Raw genomic sequence first — 24,700 nt, 5'->3', positions numbered from 1 at the left:
CCCCATGGTCCCTCTTTGGCCCTAACAACTCTGTCGCCTTAGGCCACAGGTCCCAGGGCCAGGGACCTGGGTCCAGGTGGGCTCAGAACTCTCCAGGTGGTTTGATGCCTGGCTGGTAAGGCCTGGAGAACATTTAACCGGGGTGGGAGGGAAGCAGTGCCCCAGAGCAGAAGCTAAGATCAAAGTCCCCTCCCCATGAGCCCAGGAGGAGAAGGGGCTGCAGGAGGCCAGGGAGGAAGGAGGCGGAGCCTGGGCTGGGAGGCCCCCAGGAGTGGCCCAGCCCAGGGACCAGGCAGGACACAGAGGGAGAGGAATGTGGGCGAAGGTTCCCGAGTCAGTTATGCTAACAGCCATACTGGAAAGAAAGGACAAGCCGGGGGCAGGGAGGTGTGGAGGGTCCCCACCAGGGCAGGGAGGGAGGGCTCATCTGGAGGTCACCAGCCATGGGCAGCTCCGGCCAGGAAGGTGGCAGGGGGTGGGCACGGCCTTGTGCTGGAGGAGGAGTGGGAAGAAGGAGAGGGCAGATGGGTGATGTGTCCTGGCTGGTTGCCTGGGAGATGCCCCCACCCAGGAGACTGTGAGCCTCTCCCTTCAGTTACTTTCTCACTGGTGCCTAGGATTCCCCACCCCACCCCCAGAATTCTGGAGAGGGTGCAAATTAAATAAGAGACAAAAAAAAAAGAAATGAGCAGAGGGCTTCCCTGGTGGCGCAGTGGTTGAGAGTCCGCCTGCCGATGCAGGGGACACGGGTTCGTGCCCCAGTCTGGGAAGATCTCACATGCCGCGGAGCGGCTGGGCCCGTGAGCCATGGCCGCTGAGCCTGCGCGTCCGGAGCCTGTGCTCCGCAACGGGAGAGGCCACAACAGTGAGAGGCCCGCGTACAACAAAAAAAAAAAAAAAAAGAAAGAAAGAAATGAGCAGAGATTTCTGAATAACGATGAAAACATTCTATTGAGAGTTGATTGGGTGCAGGAGGAAGGGCTGGGGGGACCAGGATGGGAGGGGAGACCCCCCCAGGGGACCCGTGGCTCCAGGCCCCGGAGGGTGGGGGGTCCAGGGACCTAAGGGCACCCTGAGGACGCCACTGTCTTCTCCACGGTGCTCCCCTCATGCGTGACCTGGCAGCTGACACTGTCATAAGATCTCCACTCGCTGGCCGTCAGGGCCAGGTAGCTGCTGGCCGCGTACTTGTTGTTGCTCTGTTTCAAGGGCTGGGCGGTCTCCACGCCCCTGGTGATGGTGGTGCTGCCTGCCTTCCAGGCCACCGTCATGCTGCCCGGGTAGAAGTCGTTGATGAGACACACCAGGGTGGCCTTGTTGGCCTTGAGCTCCTCAGTGGAGGGCGCGAACAGAGTGACCGAGGGTGCAGACTTGGGCTGACCTGTGTGACAGAGGAGGGGGTGTGAGATGCAGGGGAGGGTCTGGGGTTGCCCACCCCCATCATGGCCTCTGTGAGTGTCCCCATGGTGGCCCTGCTTGCCTTCTCTGTCCCTGCTCCCACTCAGCCCCTGGACAGCAGACAGCCCCCAAGAAGCTGTTCCACATCACTCTTCCGGGTGACCCGGCCAAGCCGTCCCATGTGCAGCCTCAGTGTCCCCGTGTGTAACCAAAGCAGCTCTCCTCCCTCCTTATGATCCCTGTCGGACTCTGGAGGTGGCTGCTTCTGCTGTTGGGGTCCTTCCTACCGGTTACCCCAAGACCAATCTGCCTCCCCAGGCCCCAAGGAGAAAGATGGGGGTCGGTCCTTAAGCTGGGAGGGCAGAGGGGAAGCAGCCCCCAGAGAGAAAAAACAGACTTTCCCAAGACAGCCGAGGGTGGGACAGGCTGGGAAAGCTGTGAGAGCCACTTACCTAGGACGGTGAGCTGGGTCCCGCCGCCAAAGACGTACCACGGTGACTGAGATTCGGACCAAAACCCGCCGGGCCAGCACCGGGGGCCTGTCCCCCGGGGGCCAGGATGGAGCAGGGAACTGCTGGGCATGACGGGAACAGGGCTGTAGCAGGCAGGGCTGTGTCCTCAGGTTGGGGGGGGTGGGCAGCCAGCCCCCCCGCCGAGGCTGGGGCACTCCTGGGTGTCCCCATGCCCAGCCCCCTGTCTGAGGAAGGAGCCACTCTCACCTTGTCACCCAGTGTGTCCCCCTAACTCTGAGGCTGTCCTGTGACCACTGAATCCTCAGTGCTGATGGTGCTGCTGAGTGCCGAGTCCCCTCGTGTGGCCATGTGGTGTGGCAGAGTGAGTCCTGAGCTGGCTTGGACCTGCCTGACCTCTTCTGGCCTCATTTTAGGGCTTCTGGGTGTTCCTTCCCCCATAATTTCCCACAGTCCAGCCAGGCAGCTTTCTTCCTGGGCCTGTGGACACCAGGTCATTTGGGGGCCCCCTGCCCTGTTGTCTCCACTCACTGAGACACAGTTCAGTTCCTCCTCTTTCATGAAGCCTTCTTGGATCTTTCAGATCATTGTCTTTCTGTCCATCTGTTTTTCCATCCATCATCCATCCATCCATCCATCATCTGTCATCCATCCATCCGTCCATCATCCATCCATCTATCTATCAACCATCCATCCAACATCCATCCATCATTCATCCATCCCTCATCCATCCATCCATCCATCATCCATCCATCCATTCATCCATCTATCATCCATCCATCCATCCATTATCCATCCATCATCCATCCATCCATCCATCCATCCATCCATCCATCCAACCAACAATGGCTCCCAAACACTTGCCTGACAAGCAGTGTTTTACATTCTGGGACATGCCAGGGCCCTTCTGGCTCTCACCCCATCTCTCCCTGAAATCTCTCCGGTGGTGGACAACAGGGCCCTCATCTGGGTCAAGTCTAAGGTCCCTGTCCAGTTCCTGTTGTACCTAATGTCTCTGCAGGATGTAACATAGGGTTGGCCCCTCTTTCCAGTGACTTGGTTCTCCTTGATGTCTGTGACCCCCCACTTTCTTCCTTCTTTGTTTTCCCTTTCCCCTGACCCATGCATGGCTACGGATCCCCAGACTGCCTCCCTGGGTCCTCCTTCTTTGCCATCTTCCCACAATGTGCCCACATGATGAGGCTCGAGTCTATTCCAGCTCCAAACCCTTTCCTCATCTCCACTTAAGTTGCCTACTGATCATCTCCAGCTGGATGCCCAACAGGAAACTCTAACTCACCACTTCCACATGAGACTGACCACTTTTCTCCTATTCCAGTTCTTTTTCTGTCTTTACCTTGTCACAGGTGACCATGAGTGCTCTCACCCCCAGGCCAGAAAACTTTGTCCTTAGATTCTGCGTCTAAATACTCCTTCTTAAATTTAAAACAAGGCCCAAAATAATTAAGAAACAACAGAACCACCCTCAGAGACTCCAAAGCCACAAGAAGTTCCAGGTTTTGCCTTTGCTGATTTAAATTCCCAACTCATACAAAGATGCAGCATTGAGTTGGGGCTCGTTGGATGCAAGAATCTCTGCCAGAGGATCAGACCAGTGTGCTTTCCACCTGCTAAGCTGGCCCAGTTAGCTGTGGTTGGTTTTGTGACGCAAATATAAGATCTTTTGCTTTAAATTTTTAATTGTTTTAAAATTATAAGAATATTAGATATATAACACAAGTAAGCAATCTAAAAGTGCATTTAAAAAGTGCAGTGAGGGCTTCCCTGGTGGCACAGTGGTTGAGAGTCCGCCTGCCGATGCAGGGGACACGGGTTCGTGCCCCGGTCCGGGAAGATCCCACATGCTGCAGAGCAGCTAGGCCTGTGAGCCATGGCCGCTGAGCCTGAGCGTCCGGAGCCTGTGCTCCGCAACGGGAGAGGCCACAGCAGTGAGAGGCCCGCGTACCACAAAGAAAAAAAAAAAAGTGCAATGAAAGGATACTGGGGACTTCCCTGGTGGTCCAGTGGGTAAGACGCCACGCTCCCAATGCAGGGGGTCCGGGTTCATTCCCTGGTCAGGGAACTAGATCCCACATGCATGCTGCAACTAAGAGCTCTCATGCTGCAACTAAGAAGTCTGTGTGCCGCTACTAAAGATCCTGCTTGCCACAACGAAGATCCCACGTGCCAAAACTAAGACCCGGTGCAGCCAAAATTAATTAATTAATTAAAAAAGAAAGGATACTAGACAGTAACTCAAGGTCTCTATTCACAGATGACATGATCTTATATACAGAGCAAATAAATTCCGCAGGTGCGTGGTCAACACACTAGCAGTGAACAATTCAAAAAGCGAAATTAAGAAAACAATTCCATTTGCAATGGTATCGATTAAGAATAAATTTCACCAATGAGGTGAAAGACTGTACACTGAAAGCTGCAAAATGTTGTTCAAAGAAGTTAGAGAAGACCTAAATAAATGAAAAGATGTCCTGCGTTCATGGATTGGAAGAGTTAATATTTGCAAGAGGACAATACTAACCAAAGTGATCCACACATCCAATGCAGTCCCCATCAAAATCTCAGTGGGTGATCATACAGAGATAGAAAAGCTGATCCTAAAATTCACATGGAATTGCAAAGGACTCCCATAGGCAAAACAGTCTTGAAAAAGAACAGGGAATTCCCTGGTGGTCCAGTGGTTAGGGCTCCATGCTTCCACTGCAGGGGATACCCTGTTCAGGGAACTAAGATCCTGCAAGCCCTGCGGTGTGGGAAAGAAAGAAAGAAAGAGAGAGAGAGAGAGAGAGAGAAAGAGAGAGGAAGGAAGGAAGGAAGGAAGGAAGGAAGAAAGGAAGAATCTCCTCAGCAAATGGGTTGGGACAACTGGACATCCACATGCAAAAGAATGAAGTTGGACCCCTACCTCATACCATACACAAAAACTCAAAATTGATTGAAGACCTAAGTGTAAAAGCTAAAACTATCTCTTAGAATAAAGCATAGGTGTAGATCTTCATGACCTTGGATTAGGCAGCAGATTCTTAGATATGACACTAAAAGTACAAGCAATAAATGAAAGAATAGATAAGTTGGACTTCATCAGACTTCAAAACGTTTGTGCCTCCAGGTACATTATCAAGAAAGTGAAAAGACAACTCACAGAATGGAAGAAATAATTTGAAAATCATATATCTGATAAGGGTCTAGTATCCAGAATATATAAAGAAATCTTATGACTCAACAAAGCAACAAAAAGACAACTGATTTAAAAGTTGGGCAAAGGACTTGAGACATTTCCCTAAAGAAGATATGAAAATGATGGACAATCACTTGAAAAGACCCTTAACATCATTAATAATTATAGAAGTGCAAATTAAAACCACAATGAGATACCATTTCACAGCCAGTGGGATGGATATAAAAATAACGATAATAAAAAAAGGAAATAACGAGTGTTGGTGAGGATATGGAGAACTGTAACCCTTGTGCATTGCTGGTAGGATTGTAAAATGGTGCAGCCACTGTGGAAAACAGTTTGGCCAATCTCAAAAGTTAAACGTAAAGCTACCATGTGACCCAGCAATTCCACTGTTAGGCATTTACCCAAAAGAATTGAAGACAGATACTCAGAAAAACACTTGACATGAATGTACATAACAGCACTATTTACAATAACCCAAAGGTGGAAATAACACATTAACTAATGAACAGATAAACAAAATGTGGTATATCCATAAAATGGAGTATTGGGACTTCCCTGGTGGCGCAGTGGTTAAGAATCCGCCTGTCAACGCAGGGGACACGGATTCAAGCCCTGGTCCGGGAAGATCCCACAAGCCTCGGAGCAACTAAGCCCGTGCGCCACAACTACTGAGCCCGCGCTCTAGAGCCCGTGCTCTGCAACAAGAGAAGCCACCGCAATGAGAAGCCCGCGCAACCCAATGAAGAGTAGCCCCCACTAGCTGCAACTAAAGAAAGCCAGCACACAGCAACAAAGACCCAACGCAGCCAAAAATAAATACATAAATAAATTAAAAAACAAAAAAAGGAATATTATTTGGCCTTAAAAAGAATGACGTACTGACTCCTGCTACAACATGGATGAACCTTGAAAACATGATGCTAGGTGAAATAAGCCAGACACTAGGGTCTTATATTGTATGATTTCATTTATATGAAATACCCAGAATAGGCAGATTCATAGAGACAGAAAGCAGATTACTGGTTGCCAGGGGCTGGGGAATTGGGGGAATGCAGAGGGACTGCTTTGGGGTTTCCTTTGGGATGATTAATAGATTCAGGAAAAAGATAGTGGTGATGGTCGCAAAACATAGTGAACGCACTAAATGTCACCGAATTGTGTATTTTAAAATAGTTAAAATAGTGAATTTTGGGAATCCCCTGGTGGTCCACTCGTTAGGACTTGGTGCTTTCACTGCTGGGGGCCGGGTTTGATCCCTGGTCAGGGAACTAAGGTCCCACAAGCTACACGGCCAAAAAAAAAAAAGTGAATTTTATTTTAAGAGAATTTTATCTCAATGTCTTAAAACACTGACAGTACCGAGTGCTGGGGAGAATACAGAGCAACTGTAACTCGTACACATTGCTTGTGTGAATGTAAAAAGTTTTAGCCACTCTGGAAAGCTGTTTGGTAGTTTTATATAAACATACACTTACCCTCTGATCAATCAAATCCTACTGCTAGGTATTTAACCAAGGAATGAAAACTCATGTTCAAACAAAGACTTGTATGCAAACGTATATACTGTCTTTATTTATCATTGCCAAAAACTGGAAACAACCCAAATGTTCCTCTATTGGTGAATAGTTAATAAACTCTGATACGTTCATAGATGGAATCCTACTTAGCAATACAAAGGAACAAACTCTAGATAAAGGGGATAATTGGATAATTGCAAAGGTGTTATACGGAACTAAAGAAGCCAGACTCATATGGTTACGTACTTGGAATATATTGAGCAATAAAAAGGAGCGAAGTGTGTACAACCAACAGTCTGGATGAACAGCCAGAAAACTATGCTGAGTAAAGAAAGTCGCTTCCAGGGCATATATCCAGAGAAAACCATAATTCGAAAAGACACATGCACCCCAATGTTCATTGCAGCACTATTTACAGTAGCCAGGACATGGAAGCAACCTAAATGTCCATCACAGAGGAATGCATAAAGAACGGTGACAAAGCGATAAAGAGGCATGGACATATATACACTACCAAACGTAAGGTAGATAGCTAGTGGGAAGCAGCCGCATAGCACAGGGAGATCAGCTCGGTGCTTTGTGACCGCCTGGAGGGGTGGGATAGGGAGGGTGGGAGGGAGGGAGACGCAAGCGGGAAGAGATATGGGAACATATGTATATGTATAACTGATTCATTTTGTTGTGAAGCTGAAACTAACATACCATTGTAAAGCAATTATACTCCAATAAAGATAAAAAAAAAAAAAAGGTGTGGTACATACATACAATGGAACGTTACTCAGCCATAAAAAAGAATGAAATAATGCCATTTGCAGCCACAGGGATGGACCTAGAGATTGTCATACTGAGCGAAATAAGTCAGAGAAAGACAAGTACCGTATGATATCGCTTATATGTGGAATCTAAAAAAATGGTACAGATGAACCTATTTACAAAACAGAAATAGAGTCACAGATGTAGAGAACAAACATGGTTACCAGGGGGCAAATGGGGGGAGAGAGAAACTGGGAGATTGGGATTGACATATACACACTACTAAATATAAAATAACTAACTAATGATAACCTACTGTATAGCACAGGGAACTCTACTCAATACTCTGTAATGGTCTATAAGGGAAAAGAATCTAAAAAAGGGTGGACCTATGTATATCTATAACTGATTCACTTTGCTGTCCACCTGAAATTAACAACACTGTAAATCAATTATACTCCAATAAAAATTTTTTAAAAAAAGAAAAAGAAAGAAAGTCGGTCCCAAACGGGTACATGCAGTATGATTCCATTTATAGAACAATCTTGAAAGGACAAAATTAGAAAAGAAGACCAAATTAGTAGTTGCCAGAGTTAGCAGGGGCTTGGGAGGGAGAGAAGTGGGTGTGGCTAGAAAGGAATCTTTGTGGCCATGGAAATGTTCTGTACCTTAACTGTGTCCATGTCAATATCCTGGTTGTGATTTTTTATTTCACAAGACATTACCGTTGGGAGAACCTAGGTGAAGGGTAGATGGGATCCCTCTGTATTATTTCTTACAGCTGCATGTGAACCTACAATTATCCCAAAATAAAAAGTTTAATTTAAAAAAAGATTACATACTGCATGATGCCGTTTATATCTCGAAAAGGCAAAACTATAGGATCAGAAAGAGATCAGTGGTTTCCATGGTTGGGGCAGAAAAAGGGATTGACTACACAGAGGGCGCAGGGAAATTTTGGTGGGGGGTGGAAATGTTCTGTATCTTGATTGTTGTGAGGGTCACGCAACTCTATAGTTTTATTAAAATTTATACAACTGCTAATACCAAAAAGGATGAATTTTACTCTGTAAATCGAAATAAAACAAAAGCAGTGTGCTAGTATGACATATTGCAACCTGTTTATAAAAATCTTTATTATGTCATTACAGTTGTCCAAAAAACCGTATCAAATGACTGTGTAATACTCCCTACCATGAATGTACCATAGTTTACTTTACCTTCCCTTATCATTGGACATTTAGGTTTCCACTTCTTCCCCAGGAACACACTTATAGTATTTAGCTGAAGTTCTGATTATATCATCAAGATAAATTTCTAGAGGTGGAATTGCTTGATTAAAAGGAATGTATGGGGCTTCCCTGGTGACGCAGTGGTTGGGAGTCCGCCTGCTGATGCGGGGGGCGCGGGTTCGTGCCCCGGTCCGGGAGGATCCCGCGTGCCGCAGGGCGGCTGGGCCCGTGGGCCGTGGCCGCTGGGCCTGCGCGTCTGGAGCCTGTGCTCCGCGACAGGAGAGGCCGCGGCAGTGAGAGGCCCACGTACAGCAAAAATAATAATAATAATCAAAAGGAATGTATGTTTTTATGAGCCTTGGTATGTTATTCCAGAAATTGTTTGTTCCAGAAATTCAGCCTCCCGCTGACAGTCCATGACTGTGCCCGTTCCTCCCCATCAGCACTCTGATAACGTCACTTTAAATTCACTTGGCAATTTCATAGGAGATCTTGGTACCTGGTTACCGTGGACCTCCTCCCCATCCCCAAGGCACAGGCTTTGGCCAAAGCCCCTTCTCCACGTCTCTTCTCCATCCTCTAATCTGCCCTCACAGTGGTCTCTGATCTGGAGCCATTTTTCCAAAACACAAACCTGACTCTGACAGCTCCCCACTTAAATCCCTCAATGACTCCTCATGGACCCCAGTATAAAGGACTGGGTTACAAGACCCCCATGGTCTGCACCCCGCTCTCCCTGGCTCTGGATGCTCCCTGCGGGTCTGTGCACCTCAACTCTCCTCCTCAGCACCCCTTGCTCCCTTTGCCTGGAGCCCCCGCATCATGGGTCAGCGCCCTGGATCTGTAAGACCAGCTCGGGCATCCCCCCCAACATCTTACTTCTCCTAAAATGGTCCATGGGTCTGCCCTATGCCTGGACATGACCCCCTTGGTTCGGGCCCACCCTGAGGACCCTGAGTGGCCTGTCGGGTGAGTGGATGTCCTCGGGGGAGACCAACTTCTTGCAGACCATCCCTTCTCTTGGACCATTTTTTTTTAAATACAGGACACAGCATTCTCTTAACTGTGCAGCAAAAAAGCCAAGGGGGCATCCTGGCTCCTCCCTCTCCTGGTCCTCTCACCTCCTGTCTCTGTCCAGCTCTCTGTCCGCTCTGCCCATGACAACACCCACCTCCCTGAGGCCTCTCTAGTTCTGATTTCCCGCCCCCTCCCACCCACCCAACTCCAGTCACATTTCCTTGCAAACATCCCCCAGGACTTCCCAGATGAAGTCTATCCTCCAGGGACAGGTCCTCCACGTCTGGGCCTGGCCGCCCCTCTAGCCTCTTCTCAGACCCACGTGCCGCAGCCCTGCGGACCCCCGGGCGCTTCCTGAGGGTTCTGTGCCTGTGCTGCCTTGCCCAGGTGGACCCCTTGACCTGAACTTCAACCCCAGTGGGGCCCCCTCTGTCCTGCAGGCAGCGCGCTGCATGTGGCGCTTGTCGCCGGGCCCCTCTTCCCTGGACCTTGAGCTGGGGCCTGACCTGATGGAGGTCCGTCTCTCCTCGTGTTCTCCTGGATCCTGCCCTGACTGTGCAGTCCCTACCGGACGCTGCGGTGCCGGCCCTGACCTGACACTCACAGACACCCACCCACCTCCATGGCTGTGCTGCTGGTGCCGCAGACTCCACTCCTCCTGTCCCAGACCTTCACCACCGCGGCCCCAGCGTCCCTGGGGCAGGCGTCAGGCTGCAAGGCCCTCATCCAACTAGGACCCCTCACTTTGCAGAGGGGGAAACTGAGGCTCAGAGAGGCGAACTTGTCAGCCGGGTCTGTTTAGGGGATAGGGATGGGGACAGCTGGAGGCTTGGGCGTTGGAGTCAGAACCAGCTGTGTGACCTTGGGCAGTTGCCTCACCTCTCTGGGCCTCTATCCCTGTAAATTGGGGGTGACAGAGGGACCTGCCTTGTGGGGCCACTGACAGGGAGGTTCTGTCCCTAAATGGTCAGTGCCCACGATGAATGTGCTGCTGTGTCACTGATCATCACAAATGGTCCCAGATGCTCAGCAGATTGTCCAGGGACCTCCCACCACAAGCAGAGAGGAGGGGGCTGGGGTCACACAGCAGCAGCAGGGGCAGACTGCAGCCCCCACGGACCCTTGCCCAGGCCTCTCTCACGGAGGTGCCTGCACCCTGGTGGGCTTGGGCTCCCAGGGACCAGTCGCAGGAGGTGGTCCTTGGCTGGGGGACCCGGGGACACCAGGGAAGGTCCCCTCACCACACAGCCTCAGCCAGAGCTTGCGCCCTGGTGCTCCAGGGACCAGAGCCTGCCCAGCCAGGGGAAGGGCAAGGAGGTGGCTCACCAGCTAAGAGGAGCCCCAGGGATCCCAGGATGACAGCAGCCACTGCCCCCTCCTGCCCCTGCCTCCCTGTTCCTGCTCTACCCCGAGGACCAGAGCGAGGTGGGCGAGGCACTAGTCTTGGGTACAGAATGTAAGGGGCACCAAAAAACTCAGTAATTCAGATAAATATTTTAATACGATATAAAAAAATAAAAATTAATGCAAACAAATGCACACTGGACAAAATGTCAACCCTTCAAATAAAGCCACCGTCTGCCCAGGCCCCTCCTCTCCAGCTGATGCTCCCTTCTCGCCCCTCTCCCCTCACCCGCTCTCTGTCCCCACTCCCAGTTCTGTCTGCAGGGACCCTCATGTTCCCCCATGATTCCCTCGGCCCCTTACCTGTGCCACAGGCTCCAAGGGCTGCTTCCTGCCGGGGTTTCCTTGCGGGGGGCCGTGCTCTGCGGTGCTGGCGTCGGGGGCAGCAGGCCATGGGCGCCCACGGCCAGGCCCAGCACTATTAGAGGCCAGTTGTGCCTGGGGACACAGCTCTGACCCCTGCGGGCCTCACAGCCCAACTGGCCTGTCCTGGGCCTCATGTGCCCTCAGGTCAAAGGCACCTCTGGCCGATCCGCTGGCGTGGGCTCCCTGGAGGGGTGTCGGCAGGTGCCTCCGGCTCCCCTCTCTGGCGGTAGCCGTCCCGGTGCGTCCTGGCCCACATGGCCCTGGCCTCTGCTTGGGCCTTCTCTGTCCCTGCCCCCAGCACCCGGCCCCCTCCAGGGCCCATGGCCGTTACTCCTGGGGGCCTCTCCCAAGAGGGGCACCCGCCAACTGCTCTGCTGTGGTCGGAATCCAGGGCTCAACTGCCTCACACTGCAGCCCCTGCCGGCCCCACCCCTGGGACCCTGGGTGGGACACATCTGCTCCTGCCCTAGTTCCCAAGGGCGCCTGTGTAGCATCTCCCTGGGGCCTGGAGAGGCCAAGGAAGGCGGCCGAGTGCCAGCGGAAGAGGAGTGGCCGAGGCCTGAGTTCAGCAGGGTGAGGCTGGGGCTTCTCTTCGGACCAGCCTTGGGTGGGGGTGGTGAGAGGGGAGGAAACAGGTGCAGGTTTAGCAAGAAGCCGGTTTCAAGTCAGGGAATCGTGATTTCATTATAAAATGGTGTGTTTAATGAACTGTGTTCAGCACCTCATGGTCTCACTCCCCCCGCCCCGTCGTGTCTCACACACACACACACACACACACACACACACACACACACACGCTCATAGATTTTATCCAGAGGTCACCACCACGAGCAGAGTGTCTGGTGCACAGTGGGGACTTCTGCGAGGCTCCCCTTTCCCTCTCCCGTCCAGGGGAGCCTGCCTGCCTCCCCAACATCTGGATGCATCATCGCCCAGGGACCCTGTGCTTTGGGGTGGGGTGGGCGGTGGGCAGAAAAGAGGCACTGAGCCCACCTTGGGTAGCGAGGGCCTGGCTCTATGCTGGTGCTGCCAGCAGTGATGCCTCAGGAATGTTATACATAACATAAAATTTACCATTTTAGCCACTGTTAAGTGTACAGTTCAGTGGCATTAAGTCCCTTCTCATGGTTGTGCAACCACCACCCACATCCAGAACTTTCACACCTTCCCAAACTGACATTCTGTCCCCATTAAACACGATCTTCCCATCCGCCTCCCCAGCCCCTGGGAATCACCCTTCTGCTTTTTTTTTTTTTGCCATCCTGCACAGCCTACGAGATCTTAGTTCCCCGACTGGGGATCGAACCTGAACTCCCTGCAGTGCAAGCAGACTCTTAACCACTGGACCACCAGGGAATTCCCCACCACCATTCTGCTTTCTGTCTCTATGATTTTGACCCCTCTAGGGACTAAGTGGAATCAGACGGGATTTGTACTTTCAAAGTGCTTTTTAAACTGGGAAGTGCTCCACGCACAACACAGATGGAGGATGACTATAATTATACTTCTTATTATCATCATGGGGAGCTGGCCCATCTGGTGTGGCTTGGGAAAACCATCAGCCATCAAAAAACAAACGAATCCCTGATGCTATCCAACTGCCACTTTTCAAATTTCGTGTTGCAGCTCCCAGAGGTTGTGGAACCAATTCAGTCAGGTGCAGCCAGAGTCCTGCAACAGTGAGGTCATCCAAAGCAGACAGAGAACAGAGGGCGTCCGCGTGAGGGGAGGGCAGTTGGTTCATGGGGTCCTGCCTCAGTTATCCGAAAACAGATACACACTGGATAGTGATGGGAAATGCATTTCTTACTGGGGCTTTTGATAGAAAAACCTTTGGAAAACGCAGTCCTGGTCCAGTTGTGTGTAGGAGATGGAGCTCCTTGTCAAATCTGCCCTTGCACATCAAGTTTGTGTTTGAACTTGAGTTCAAGTTCAAACTGGATGGAGTTCATGTTTGAAACCACTCTTTGCTTCAGGTCCTGATGGTTTGTCCATTTCTGTGAGGTTCTCCCCAGGGGCCCCCAGAGTGAATTTCATGGATGCCACGTGCCCTAAGGAGTTGGGCCATTCCAGACATCCTGTTGGCATCTGTCCTACCGTGGTCATGGGATGCGTAGCAGACAGACTGATTTCCCCATATCACAGGGAGTTCAAGAAGGTCACCATGAGGTCAGACTCCGTGGACCGATGTGACTTTGCTTAGATCCTCATGTCCCACACACACTGACCGGGCATCCCCGAGGCCAGGTACTGCATCCCAAGACCTCACGGTCCTTGGGAAGATGGGCCAGCACTGAACGGTAACTGGGTGCGGGTGCCCTGACACGTGACATGGGGTATAGGAGAGCCCCTGGGAGGCACTGATCCAGTCCAGCTTCTCCCCGTTGTGGTGCTTGGCCCACTCCAGCCTCATACCTGGGTTCCTTGTACCTTGGGGCCTGGGGTGGGGTTCCTGCCAGGGTCCAGGCTGAATCTGCTCCCTCCCCGCACCCCTGTGTGGGTGTGACACTCACCCACTGCCCGGGGCCCAGAAGCTGCGGTTCCCCCGAGGACAGCCCCAGGTCTCGGGGAGAAGAAGGGGCTGTCCCTGAATTCAGTGACCCCAGCTACTCCCCATAACCTGCCCTGCACCTGCTGTTGCTACAAACCACATCCTCCTGTGGTGGCCATGGTTGGAAATCCGGGTCTGGCTGGTCCCTGGAGACCCTCGGGGGATAGGCAGGGCCTTCCCAGCTGGTGCAGCTGCAGCTCTGGTCTCCTGGGCCTGTCCCCACCCCGTCCCTGGACCGAGAATGGCCGAGGGCTGGATTCAGGCCGAGCCAGAGAGGTCTGGGTCCAGATGTCCTGCTCAGCAGACCCCCTGCTCAGGGTCCCTGGCTCCTCTGTGCCCCGCCCCCACCCGTCTCCCCTGGAGCAGAGGAGTGTGTCATGTCCAGTCACTTCTGCCCTGCTCCCGTGTCAGAGGGCACCCCCTGCCTCCTCCTGGTCAGCCCCCTGCCCATTCTCCATCCCACAGGCCCCAGAGACTCCTCCTGTGGCCACCAGGATTCCTCTCTCCCAAGTCGTCTCCAGAGCAGACACGTGGGTCCATCTTCTCCAAGTCCCAGGTGTGAACGTTCTAGAAAATTCCAGGTTCCTGGGATCACTAGATCTGCTGTATGACTCCCAAGCCCTTCTCTGGGGGTGGTCTCCGCTACTGTGGAAGGTTGAAAACATTCTCCAAAGCCCAGAGGTCTGGAGGTTTCATTCGATGTGAGAGTGACGCTGTAGTCACCCTTGTTTATTTAAGGCCAGTGTGAGAGTTAATTTTATGTGTCAACTTGGCTGGGCCACAGTGCCCAGATATTTGGTCAAGCATTATTCTGGATGTTTCTGTGAGGGTTTATTTGGATGAGATTGACACTGAAATCAGTGGATTAACATGAAATCGATGCTTTGAGTAAAGCAGATTACCTCCCTAATATGGGTGGGCCTCACCCAATCATCTGAAGGCCTGAGTAGAACAAAGACTGACCTCCCCAGAGCTAGAAGGAATTTTGCAGCAGATGGATTCACTGCCCCTTTTCCCTGGGTCTCCAGCCTGCCGGTCCATCCTGCAGATTTTGGACTCACATCTCCACAACCATGTAAGCAATTCCTTAAAATAAATCTCTATTTATAGACACACACATCCTGCTGGTTCCGTTTCTCTAGAGAACCCTGGCTCACACAGCTCACCCCATGGGTGGTCATTATGATTCCTGTTTCCCAGACGAGGACACTGAAAGTTAGGGCCTTGTTTAGGTGCAGTGACGTGACTTTGGGTGGAGAAGGAGTAGAACCTTCTTGGTCCAGGGTGGAGGTGGCAGGGGAGGAGTGGGCGTGGACTGTGAGCACCAGGCTGGGGTGGCTGGGGGGGCCAGTTTCGTGCCTTGAGTCCCCGTCTGTCACGTCACCATGAGTCACGGCTCCCACTGCCATTACACGGCACTGTAATAGCCTCGGCCTCGGCCCAGTCCCCGCTGATGATCAGGATGGCTGTGTTCCCTGAATGGAGCCAGAGAATTGGTCAAGGATCCCTGAGGGCCGGTTGCTATTGTCATAGACGAACAACACAGGGGCCTGGCCCGGCTTCTGCTGGTACCAAGATGCATGTTTATGCATGACGTTACCTCCTGAGCAGGTGATCCTGACCTTGTTCCAGGGGCTATTGACACTGAGGGCGGCTGGGTCAGTTCATAGGAGGCCGTGGAGCCTGTAAGAGAGGAGGAGAGGGGACTTCCCTGGTGGTCCAGTGGCTAAGACTCTGCGCTCCCCATGCAGGGGGCCAGAGTTTGATCCCTGGTCAGGGAACTAGATTTCACATGCCGCAACTAAGGAGCCCACATGCTGCAACTAAGACCCGGCGCATCTTAGTTAAATAAATAAATATTTTTAAAAATGAGAGAGAGAGAGGAGGGGAGAGGGGACTTGAAGATGAAGCCCCATTCCCAGGGGCTCCCACCCTCAGGCTGATCCTGTAGCAGCTGCGGGGGAGGGGGGGTGCACAGCACCTGTGCAGAGAGTGAGGAGGGGAGCAGGAGAGGGGTCCAGTCCATGGTGGAGATGCCCCGAGCTCTGTCTTCTGCACCTGGAGCTGGGCAGGACCTCCCAGACCCTCTCATTGTGGCTCATGCAAACCTGACCCCTCCTGTCTTTGCTGTTGCTCCCTGTGCATCTGAGGCGCTGGTCCCAGTTAGGGGCGCGGCCATCTCGCTGGGCTCCCCACACCCCGCAGGGGTTCTCCCTCTGCCCTCCTGCCTCAGGGAAGGCTGGCTCTGCCTTTGGGTCTGAGATGTGGTAAGGGCCCCAGAACTGGCCCCATACATGCCTCCCGCCGTGGGCGCCCCCTTCAGGCGGCTCAGAGCAGAAACAGGAGCAGAGCCCCCTCCTTCCTGTTGCTCTCCGATGCCTGCAGCGCTGCCGCCTGGCCCTGGTCACACCTCCCAGGGAACATTCATCCCTTTTATGGAGGGTCGTTTGCATTTCAGGCATCTCTCAGGCCTGGGTCTACACAGATTCACAAGAAACAAATCAGTAGTCCCACTCGTCCAGTAGTCCTTGCGGCAGGCGGTTTTGACGGAGAGAGAGGTGCTGCTGGCAGCGCCATATCCCTGTCTGTTTCCCTGGACGGCAAAGCTCAGAGCGAGGGGTGGTCCGTGGGACTGAGGAAACCAAGGCCGCAGCAATAGCCCTTCCAGGGAGAGGCCTCCAGTTTCCGTCGGGAGAGGGCTGAGAAAGTGGAGCGTGAGGGGTGTGGTGCAGAGGCTCATCCCAGGAGGGGAAAGTGGACGCGGGGGGTGGGGCGCAGGACTGCCAGGAGGGCAGCTGCAATCCGGGAGTCAGGGCTGCGAAGCCACAGCTGGAGGGTGGTCGAAATGCCCAAACATCCGGGTCTGAGTGAGAGGGAAGGACCTGCGCTTCTGAGCCAGAAGGAGCCAGAGGTCAACCGTGGGAGGTGAGCGTGCTCTGTGCGTACAGGCACACCTGTTACGTTGCTTCTGGTTTCCAGGTGCTCCTGAGAAGCATCTCCAGAGCATCACCTGCTTGCCCACATGGGTGGTTTGAGTGAGAGTGCCTTAGTGAGGTTGAACCAGATGACAAGGGCGCAGGAAGTGCTCTGAGACTTTCACGTGCGTGGAACCACCAGGGATCTTGTGAAAATGCGAGTTCAGACTCAGCAGGTCTGGGGTGACCAGGACACATGGCATTTTTTACAAGCTCCCAGGTGATGCTGCCGCTGCCAGCCTGTGGACCCACATGGCGTAACGGGGTGTAAAGGGCACTCTGCACTGCCCCCTGGCGGCCTTGGTCGCGGTGTCTGCACTTGTCCAGTGGGTGATGGAGGCCGTCGGTGGTCACCGCGGCCGGAGGGGCGATTCCCAGGGACAGCTCTGACGTCCACTGAACTGAAGCTGAGGTTGAACTGGATTGTCGGAGGGTAGAACCCCGGGAAGCCGCGTTTCTGGGTCAAGGACGTACTGATGAGACGCAGGAAATGAGAGAAGGGTTCGGGTTTGAGGGGCTTTTGCAGACTCCCCAGGTGGACGGCAGTCACTGGAAGTGGAGGGAGGGAGAGGAGCGGTCGTGGTCGGCCTGTGAGGACGACCACCCTCCCAGCACCATTTCCCTCAGCTGCAGTCCAAATAGTCCTGCGGAGGAGAACCCTGCTCCCAACTCCCGGCCTCCGGCACCATTATGCCTTGAGGGCATGAAACAGAGCTTTAACTTTATTTATTTTTTATTTTTATTTCTTTAATTTTGAGAGAGTGGTGTAAGGTGGGTACTGTTATCCTGAACTTATCCTTAATTTTTCTTCTTTTGGGTGAGTAAACTATTTGGGATCCTGGCTTAGTAACTACCAGTATCACATGGAGGATTTCAAAATTTTCACATTCTTGTGCTCTTTCTCCATTTAGGGTGTAATAATAATTGTCCTTTTAAGGAAGATGTGATGTGTGTGTGTATATATATACATATACACACAAGAGAATATTACTCAGCTATAAAAAGGAATGAAATAATGCCATTTGCAGCAACATGGATGGACCTAGAAAATATCATACTAAGTGAAGTCAGACAGAGAAAGATAAATATCATATGATATCACTTACACGTGGAATCTAAAAAAAACCAACACAGGTGGGCTTGTATACAAAACAGAAACAGACTCAGGAGCAGAAACATCGAGAGCAGACTTAACGTTTATCAAGGGAGAAACGTTGGGGGGAGTGATAAATTGAGAGTTTGGTATTGACGTATACACACTGCTGTTTGTAGAATAGATGATCCATGTGGACCTACTGTATAGCACAGGGAAATCTACTCAGTATTCTGCAATAACCTAAATGGGAAAAGAATCTGAAAAAGAATGGATATATGTATATGTATAACTGAATCATTTGGCTGTACACCTGAAGCTGACACAACACTGTGAATCAATTATACTCCAATATAAAATAAAAATTAAATTAATAAAAAATGAATGGGAAAATTTTTTTAAAAGAAAACAACAATAATAAAGATCCACACGCCAAAAAAAAAATCATCATCCTTTAGAGAATTAGCTGGAGTGAAGGTACCTTGGCACAAATTTTTTAAAGACAAATGTAAATGGACTGTTTTTGACACATTGTCATGTTCCTGATTAGACGCCAATTTGAATGGGCTTGTGCTGCCCAAAGACAGAACAACTTACCATAATTGCAATGGATTTAAACACCTCAAATATCTTGTGCCCACGAACCTGGAAGATGCTGGCACACTGACTTGTGATTTCTATGACTGGTAAATAAAGGGAAAAAAGACCAAACATTTATCCTGCCTTTACTATGTGAACAGTCCCTTGGGTGCCTAAATCATTGAGGAGGGGAAGTTTTCTTCATAGTTTTGCTAGAATGAAAATATCCTCGTTTTACATCCCGTCGTGAATGAATGGATTTGGTCATTGGGCGTGCATCACAAAATTTTTGTGATGCAACTTAGAATAAGACGCAAGGGCCCTTCATGCCCCAAAGGGCGTCTCAGTGTTAATCCCACCCCCCTCTTTATGTGGGGCCACTTGCCCCAGCTCATCTTGACAATCCCATCACAACCACACCGGCCTCTGTGTGCACAGAGAGCCCTTGCATTTTCACTCTGTCTGACTGGCACGTTCCATCCCCCAAGACCCCTGGGCCTTCCTCAGATCCTCTCCACTGAGGATCTGGAGGTCTAACCCAGGTCAGAATTTCAGGCCTCTGGTCTTCAGTACCGCTTGTGACATGTCCAAGCCTGCTGGGTTCTGTGTTTCTGGGTCAGACTTGGGAGCAGCGTCAAGCATTTCTGTGCACAGACCACAGCTCTCAGCACCCCTGCACCCCTGTTCTGTATCACAGTCAGGAACCCTGCTGTGATACTTGGGGGTGGGGGAGCTTTTTGGGTACCAGGCAGCAAATCCCAACAATCTGGGAACCCCACCCTCTCCAACATCTCTCACCTCCATTAACAATTCAGAAAGTTTCCCAAATGTTCCCTTCCCTGCATTGACCTTTTTCAATCTTTTCCTTCCACATCACTCCTGATTACTGGATATGATCACTGGATTTGCAAGTTTTCCCTTCTTAGGGAATCACAATGACCCCAGCTGTCAAATGGGGTCCCGGAATGATGAGGTCTTTGGGACCCAAGAATTCATTCAGTCGTGCATTCGTCTATACATCCATTTACTCAACTCTGTTACAACAATCAGTGTATATCAGACCCAGAAAATGAGATGAAGAAGTCCTTCCCGCTGAGAATTTACGGATTAGTAGAGGAGAGAGACTTGCAAACTAAGTTCAGAGCTGCGCAGCAGGTGCTAAATATAGTTAGGAAAACACGATGTTTGCACATCGCAGGAAGTTATTAACTGCATAAAGAGGTCAAGGAAGTCTTGCACAAGGAGTGACAGTGGAGACAACTGCGGACCCCAGAGTCAGTGCAGCCAGCTGGGGGTCATGGCAAAGGGACAGGAAGTCCACTGGCAAGTAGATGGCTTGGGCAGAGGTTTGGAAGCAACCGAGAGCATCAGCAGAAACAGATGGTGAGGGCAGCGCACAAGAAATGGGACTTGGGACAGAATCTGGGCCAGTCTCCAAAGGCTGTGTCACAACATGGAGTCAATTTTACCCCTTCAACCTGTACTGTCCTGTCACAGCCAAGGCAACCGTGGACCACTTGGAATGTGGCCGGTCCAAATTGAGATGAGCCCCGAGTATAAAATACACACTGGGTTTTGAAGATATAGTATGAAAAAAGAGTTAACCATCTCATAACTAATTGTACATTGCATGTTTAAATGATAATATTTGAAATGCATTGGTTTAAATAAAATATGCTATTAAACATCATTTCATCTGTTTCTTTTTATCTTTTTTTAAAAAATGTAGCCACCGGAAAATTGGAAATGGCAGATGGGGCTTGCATCCGTACCTTTGAGGGTGGGAGACAATCGAGGCTAGAGCAGAGGAGTGCAGGCAAGGCTGGATCTGGGAGTAATAAAGATGAGGAATGGAGGATCCAGGCTGCAGCAGGATGATGGGCAGGAGGTCAGATTTTGGTCGGGTAAGAAATGACTCAGACTAAAGGAAAGGTTTAGACAAGGGGGAGGCTAGGCCTGGTGACTGATGAGGAAATGATACCACTACTTTGTTGAGCACACGTTACAGTCAAGTGCAGGTTAAGCATTTTATAGAAATTAATTGGTGCTATTATTGTCCTCTTTACAAACAACACTGGAAATGTTGGCCTAGCATCCAAATGACCCTTCTGAGGCTGACCAGAGCTAAGACTCATGCTCTGCCTGGCCCGAGGCCCGGGTCCAAGGTCCCATCCTCCAGGAATATGGTGAGGCAGGCGTGCTGGGATGATGGAGGAGCTGACCTGACTCCCTGCTCTCTGGGTTTCTTGTCGTGGCTTGGAATCCCAGAATCACAAAGGATGAAAGCAAGGGAAGAACAGGTTACAAGCAGGTGACAGAGTTCTTTGGGGACCACCTAGATGGCCTTTGGAAACCTGGGCCTGGAGGCCCCTGCCAGGAGACAAAGGCTCCATGCAGGAAGAACTCAGTGCATTTCAGAGAGGAAGCCCAAAGGGTGCTGAGAACTGGCCGGAGCTGAGACCATTGTCTTACAGGCGTCGCAGGCCACACGTGGAAGGGCTGATATTGACATGAATGTACCCTTCGGGGTCTTTTCAGCCATGATAAAGGGACATTCTCAGCCAAGTTTGGATCACAGGGGAGATGGTTTGCCTGGCACCTCTCTGAGTGGGAGGCATGTCCACACGTGGTGTGGACGTGGGTGTACAGGGTCCCTCTCTGCAGGGCACACACTGGCTCACCACCCAGGGGCTCAGGGTGCAGATGTGGACCAGGGTAGCAGGAACCCACTGTTCCCTCTTTACCCAACAAGCTCATTGGCAAGGCCACGCACACGCCTTGTATCTCTCCTGCCCCCGGGTCTTCCAAGGGTCCAGAGGGTTAGTATCCTGGAGTCCTCAGGCAGGAGGAGTGACCTTGATCACCCCACCGAGTGTGGTTTGGCTGAAACCTAGAGGCAGGAACCGGGTGTTTCTCTGGAGCAGGGGTCAGCAAAGTATGGTCTGAGTGCCACATCCAGCCCAGCCCTGTCTGTTTCTCTAAATAAAGTTTAATAGGAAACAGCCATGCCCGCGTGTCCACATATTGTCTGTGGATGCTTTTGAGCCATAAGGACAGAAATGAGTAGTTGCTACAAAGATCACATGGCCCAGAAAGCCAAAAATATTTACTACATGGCTCTTTACAGAAAATATTTTCCAGCCCTGCCGCTTTCCTGCACAGAAGAGGAAACGTCTTTCTCTCTCCTAGACCAGTGTCTCTCAGGTGGGGTGGTTTTGCCACCCTGGGGGCCTTTGGTGATGCCTGGAGACATTTTTGGTTGTCATAACGAGGGGCAGGAGGTTGTTTGGTGGGTATAGGCCAGGGATGCTGCCTGACATTCTGCAGTGCACAGGACAGCCCCTCTACAGCAGAGCAATCTGGCCCAGTGGAGGACCTAGACCACCCCTATCACTGGGCACAGCTCTCCTCCCCAGAGGCCCAATGAAGGCATTTTCTAAGCTGCTTACCCTGTGCACAATCAGGTGACAATAGGGGGTCCTGTCCCTGGCAGGGGCATCCCCCAAGATGCTATGGCAGCCCCCTGCCTCCCAGGACCCACAAGACCAGGGGCTCCGGCCAAGCAGACCGTGACCGGCCAGGTCTCCTGAGACCTTCACCCTGGTTGGGTCTTGGGTGCGTCCCACTCATTCTGACCGTTCGCAGAACATCTGGGGCCTCCCTGGAACAAATTCAGACCACCCAGCAAAACAAATTCCCAAGACACAAGCAGATTTAATTCCCGAATCCAGCCTCCAAAGGGGTTTCCAGGAGCTTCTCCTCACCTGGGGCAGCCCAAGACCCCACCCTCCTCGCCACACCGCCCTCTCCTCGGGGAGGTGTGCCCTTCTGCCTTTGGTTCAAGGTAAGCGTGTCCTATGGTGCCTGGGAGGCTGGAGCAGCAGGCTCCCTTTCCTCCCTCCTCTCTCTCTGCATCTCCGGCCCCTGCTCCATGTCCCCGGCCCCCACGGCGCAGAAATACACAGCCTCATCCTCCGGCTGAAGATCAGAGATGCTCAAATACCCTGTGTTCTTAGCCAGGTCTTTGGAGCCAGAGAAGCGAGGGGGGACCTTGGGGCCCTGGTTCTTGTCCGAGTGGGAGAAATATCTCAGCAGGAACCTTGGGGGGTGGCCGGCCCTCTGCTGGTACCAGTAGATGCTGTGAACACCGACATCATGGTCGCTGCTCAGCGTGCAGGCCAGGCGGATCGTGGTTCCAAGGGACGAGGACACGGATGGCGGCTGATTCAGCACCGGCTGAGGGCCACAAGCTGGGGACACAGAAGCATGTCGGCATCCAGGGCAAAGCAGGGCAAGGGAAGGGGCCGGGGGCCTTGAGCTCTGGGGGTCCTCACCTGTGCAGTGGGCCAGGAGCGCCAGCAGGACAGGGGTCCAGGACATGGTGCAGCCGAGCAGAGCTCTGCCTCCAGTGTGCACTGGGGCCCCGGGCCCTCGCAGGGCTGCGCCAGCACCCTCCTCCGCCCTCCCAGGGGTGGGGCCGTTGCACGCCCAGTTCCCAGTGGCCATCCCAGACTTCTTGGGTTTGCATTGTTGGTTAGGGGGACGGCCCCGTGGTGGCCTTTGCAGCTCCTGCCTTGGCCCCATGGAAGCGTTTAGGGAGGAAGCACCTGCTTGGAGCTCGCGGGCCAGTGCCCAGGAGGCCAGGCTTGAGTCCCTGAGGGGGTAACTTCAACATCCCCCTGAAGAAGATGAGCCCCACAGAATAAGGTTCTTGTGCACATTCATGTGCCTGGTGAACCGGGAAGAGAGGACAGGTACTCAGGGTGGAAAATACCTGCTTAGTGCTGCAGAAAGTGTAAGGGGCCCTGGGGGTGAGGGGGCCACTCTGTCCACTCCCATGTCCCTAGCACGCCCTCCACCCAAACCCAGCCCCTTTCCTCCTGGAGTAAAGCTGGAGTGACTAGCAGCTCCCTAGAAGGGAGCATCTTGGCGGGGGGGCCCAGGGCAGGTGGAAATGGAGGTAGAGTACCCTTACCCACTTCAGCCCTGCCCTGGCCCTCTGCCCCCTCCTCCTCATGATGATCTCCCCAGGGATCGGGGGAGGAGGCGTAAGTGAGCTCAGTGGTCCTGGGGGCCCACTCCTTGGCCAGACCTGCACCTGCATCCTCAGGTCCATAAATAAGACGCTGTGTGGGGAACGAGGGGTTGTACAGAAAAGAACTGGCTGCTCTTTGTCCCTGGCACTTGGAAGGGAGTCTCTCTAAATCCTTGGAATTTCCCGAGTGATAGGAGTGTCTTAGTTATTCATGGGGGACCCTGAGTTTAAGCTAATGGGTGATTCAGGATGGGGGCTGGCCATGAAGAAAGCCCCACCGTGTGATTCAAAGCTTAGGGCTTTAGGCCATGAGACACCAGCACAATCCCCAGGGCGGGGAGGGGGGCCTGAGGCTGAGTGCAAGCACAGAGCCAGTGGTCCCAGCAATTGTCCTGAGTAATGAAACCCCAGTGGAAACTGTGGACACAGAGGTTCCGAGGAACCTCCCAGGCTGGTGCACTGTGGGCGTGCAGGAGGGCAATGCATGCTGAGAACACAGCAGCCCCGCATCTGGGACCCCGTCGCCCCTCATGCATCTCTTCATTTGACTGCTTCTGGTTTGTAGCCTTTGCAACAAAACTGGAATCATAAGGATGGAGCTTTCTTGAGTTCTGTATTTCTACTAAGTCATGCAGCCTGAGGGGGCTTGGGGACCCCCCAAATCTTTGGCCAATTGGTCAGAAATATAGGTGGCCTGGGACTATCTGAGTTTGCAATCTGAAATGAGCAGTGTTATTTTGGGGGGGAGGGGGCTGTGCCCTTAACTTGTGACAGTTTACCTAACTCCATGTAGCTGATGTCAGAATTGCATTGCAAAGGGCACTCAGCACTGTCTGCTCCCCATTCTCCAGCTCACTAAGCAGGCACTTTGGCCCAGTTATGGACTGGATTGTGTTCCCCCAAATCCATATGTTGAAGCCCTAACCCCCAATGTGACTCTATTTGAAGGTAGAGCCTTTAAGGGAGTAATTAAGGTTAAATGAAGTCATAAGGGTTGGGCCCTAATCCTATATGACTAGTGTCCTTATAAGAAGAGAAAGAGACACCAGAGCTCACTCTGTCTGTCTGTCTGTCTGTTTACCTATTATCTAGCTACCTAACTATC

The 24,700-nt window shown here is 52.0% G+C and overlaps 1 pseudogene across 1 annotated transcript; it reads right to left on the bottom strand.

The window, feature by feature from the left end:
- Positions 1-537: 537 nt before the first annotated feature.
- Positions 538-22,940, bottom strand: LOC101274044 (immunoglobulin lambda-1 light chain-like; annotated as a pseudogene). The gene is made up of 5 exons (XR_007471877.1): positions 22,895-22,940; positions 15,298-15,596; positions 14,542-14,555; positions 1,851-1,883; positions 538-1,381 (listed from the first exon to the last, which is right to left on the bottom strand). The product of XR_007471877.1 is annotated as an immunoglobulin lambda-1 light chain-like (transcript).
- Between the last annotated feature and the right edge of the window lie 1,760 nt (positions 22,941-24,700).

The sequence above is a fragment of the Orcinus orca genome, chromosome 15 (assembly GCF_937001465.1).
Source record: "Orcinus orca chromosome 15, mOrcOrc1.1, whole genome shotgun sequence".
NCBI lineage: Eukaryota > Metazoa > Chordata > Mammalia > Artiodactyla > Delphinidae > Orcinus > Orcinus orca.
The sequence above is the reverse complement of the archived record's forward strand: the minus strand, read 5'-3'. Positions and strand labels throughout refer to the sequence as shown.